We start from the raw sequence: 3,978 nt of genomic DNA, 5'->3' as shown, positions 1-3,978 counted from the left end.
TAAAAATAATTCCCCCGGGAGTGACCAAACCTCACTTTGGGAACCACTGCTTTGAGTTAATCTAGCACTTTTTTTAAAACCATGTGACAACTTTTGAACTGCAGCTATGTTTTGCACAGAATCCGCCACAACTTCCTCCCCTAATACTGCAAGGAGAAGAGGTATCAGTCATGTCCTTAACCTTCCTGTCGTCCTCCAGGGTCAAATTGACCCCGTCTGTTTTGACTGTTCCTTCTTTCCTCCCTTCCTCCCTTTCCTTCCTTCTTCCTTCCTCCCTCCCTGTCTCCTTTCCTTTCTTCCTCCCTTCCTACCTTGACTCAAGGACAACAGAAGGGTTAATGAAATACCTGGGTTGAAATCCTTCCTTCTTCCTCCCTCCCTACCTCCTTTCCTTCCTTCTTCCTCCCTTCAATCCTTCCTTCTTCCTCCTTTCCTTCCTTCCTACCTTGACTCGAGGACAACAGAAGGGTTAATGAAATACCTGGGTTATCATATGGACTCAACTCACAGCTGGGCCTCGAAACGGCTTCATTTCCTCACATTTCTTTGCAGAAATAGACTCCCTGCTGGTGGATTTAGGCCACGTCTTGAATACAGCACAGTGCTCTTGGTGGGATGCAATAAGAAAACAAAGCAGCTGAACTGGAGCAACTTCACAAACTTACTCTTAAAAATCATCACAAGACAGAAGAAGAAGAAGAAGAAGAAGTAGAACAGGCGTCACTTCACAACAGGAGGGAGGAGGCTGCTGTGAACTTGATAAGGGACGTGTAGAAACCACAGCATCCTCTGCATGACCTGTTACCACCAACACGAGGACGCTTAGAAACCAAAACAAACTAGAGGAGCCTAAAGCCAACACAAACCAGACTGAGTAAACAAGACTGAGTAACTCGACCCTGCAACACTACAGTTAGACCCAAAATGTTGAAGCAGGTGTTGGGATTGCCATCTGTGGTAGGAAGTTACCTTTTAAACTTGCTTTTAGACCATGCAAACCATTCCCTAATAACTGAGCCTCACTCATTTTCAAGTGTCTATTTTATGTTCTCTCTCTCTGCTTTTAGAGTTTACTGATGTGAAATACCAAAAGGGACCAATCTGGCCCAATGGATATCTTTGCAAAGTATAGAAATTACTCACTTATTACTCACTTAGTCTCACTTATTTAAACTCGCCATTCACAGTCAAGGCTTCTGATCTTTCTCTGGACATCCAAATTTGATATAATTGACTTAAAATGTCAGATTTAAAAGGACATATTTGCCTTTGTGGGCTCTTACCAGTAATATGATATGTAGTATATATATACACACACATTTTAAATTTGTAGGTAACTTCCTGAGTCTCAACACCTCATCATCTGCGTCAACATTTTCTTTTAACTCTCCTATGCTGCTCATATTCTAACCACAGTATTTCTTTTATAATTAGCCTTTATACCAAACTTCTGAACCACAAATCATTCATAACAGACCTCATCAGTCACAAATAAACATGATTAATCCTTAATGACACTTTCAGAGGAGCAAACTATATATAAAAACACACTATAATGGTCCAATGTTCCATAAAACAGGAGAATAAAACTATTTCATATTATTATAAATGTGAAGAATCAACATTTTTGAATATTTTATATAAATATAGGTCAAACATACAACAAAAATGATTTTAAAAGTTGAAATATTACCATTTTTCTATGTTATGGGTCACATTAGAGGAAGTAATCAACTTTCAGGTGAAAAGAAAAATACATTTTTACAGCTCTTAGATGTAAAAATGGGTCAAATTTAACCCTGAACAGTATGTAAGGGTTAAGACACTTGATAGAACAACCAACAACTACACTGTTTAGGGTTGAGTCTATCTGTGTTTGTGTTGGCTTTAAGCTCCTCCAGTTTGTTTTGGTGTCTAAGCGTCTTTGTGTTGGTAGTAACAGATCATGCTGTTGTTTCTGCACGTCTCTTATCAAGTTCACAGCAGCCTCCTCCCTCCTGTTGCAGAACTTATATTTAAACATTAAATACTATTTGTAGATCATGCAATGGTTTTACTGCTGCAGCCCACTTCAAATTAGACTATATGTAGTCTCCAAATTAAAATGAGATTGACACTTCTGCTCTACTGCAAGCATGAATCAATAAAATGAAAACGTACCTGCACTGCCCCCTGGTGGAGAAAACGGTGAACTACAAGTTTATTAGTTTATTGAGCATGAAGAACAAAAAAACACAACAAAACACACATGAAAAAGGGCTTTAAATTAATTTATTAAAAAAAAGCATTTCTCCACTGAAGCAGAACAAACATCAATTTTTTTTCTTCTCACTATTTTGTTTGGAACGTGTACAATCAGAAAAAACAGACTCACCAGGTCGCCAGAAAAACAGAGTAAAATAATCAAGCAAATCTGTTTTATTTTATTTTGGACAAAGCAGATCTCTTTTTTTCTTTTTTTTTTTCTTCTTCTTCTTCGTCTTCTCATGTTTAACTTTTTCACTTCTGTTCGAGTTTTTACAGTTAACAACTTCTTCTGTTGTCGGATACATGCAAAGGTCAACATCTGGAACTACAACATGGAGATTTCATATGCTTATATCGGTTATCTGTTCAAGTATTAAAATATGTAGGTATAACGAAGCAATTGGCGTATGGATATGTCAGAACGAGGGTGGTAGAGGGGTTTGGTGGCTGGGGGGGGGGTTGAGGTTGAGGTTGAAGTTGAAGGGCGGAGGGGGGGGGGCGGGGGAAGGAAACAAATATTACGAAAACTACACTGTTTCACCGAACAGAAAAAGGAAGTCCACATAATTAAAAAACAAAAAAACAAAAAAAAAAAGGAAAGGAAAAACAAAGTGAAATTTCTAAATTAGTTACCGAAATGTCACCGACCTCACCATTTTTGTACGCTTCCTTTTTTTTTAATTAATTAATTAAATTATTACTTATCTATAATAATAGGTGAAAATACATTAAAAAAGAAAAAAAAAAAAAACGAGAAAAGAAAAAGAAAAATCAATCCTATGCTCCACATTTGAACAACAAAATACTGCATATCTACGTACAGCTGCGATAAAAGGAAGGTCAGTATTGTGAGAGGCTAGCTGCCAGAGTTTCAGGAATATTGGCTCCGAGAGTTGATCCCTTTCTGAATGCGTTGACCGTTTTTTTTTTTTTTTCTTTTTCTTCCTTCTTCATCTTCTTTTTCTTTTCGGATGCTCGTCGTACTTTGTCGCTCAGGTTGGTCGCTTCCGTCCAGAGCCGCCGCTCCCCCCCCCCGCTTTTTTTTTTTTTTTTTTTTTTTCTCCGACGGGTCCAGAAAGGGAGGATTATTTGTTGTTTGTCTGCTGGCTGCCGGCGTTTTCCTATCTGCTCTGAGGTAGATACGACAGAAAGGTGTGGCGTCCAGCCCACACAGCTGAGCTTCCTCGATTCCCCCCCCCTTTTTTTTTCTTTTTTTTTTGCTTGGACCTCGTTGTGTGAGGTCAAAAAAAAAAAAAAAAAAAGGTCAGCTCTTTAAATAAGGGTTAATTGTTGTTGTAAGGCTTCCTGTGGTCTTGGTTTTATTTAGTCACTCTCCTGGTTTCAGTTTCAGTGGCTCACAGGGGGAAACCTTTTCATTTGAGTCCATCTTTTTTAATTTGTTCTCAATCCACGTTCCAGTCTTTTTTTTTTTTAAAGGGGTGGACTCAACTTCTTCTTTTTGTGTGTGTGTGTGTTTCTTCTTTTGATACTCTAGAACAGATAACCCAAAAAAAAAAAAAAAAAAAAAAAATGAAAATGAAAAGAATCCTCTCCGTTTGGCACCTCGGGAGTCAGTGGTTGAAGGAAGACAAATAAAAAAGAAACGACGGGGACGAAAGAGAGAGAAAGAGAGAGAGAAGAGAAGAGAAGGTGGTGGAAGTGAATTTGGGGGGTTGGGGGGGGGGCTGTGGTGGTGGTGATGGGTGGTGGTGGTGGTGGTGGTGGTACAGA

The sequence above is a fragment of the Scomber japonicus genome, chromosome 18 (genome assembly GCF_027409825.1).
Source record: "Scomber japonicus isolate fScoJap1 chromosome 18, fScoJap1.pri, whole genome shotgun sequence".
NCBI lineage: Eukaryota > Metazoa > Chordata > Actinopteri > Scombriformes > Scombridae > Scomber > Scomber japonicus.
Note: the sequence above shows the minus strand (reverse complement) of the source record.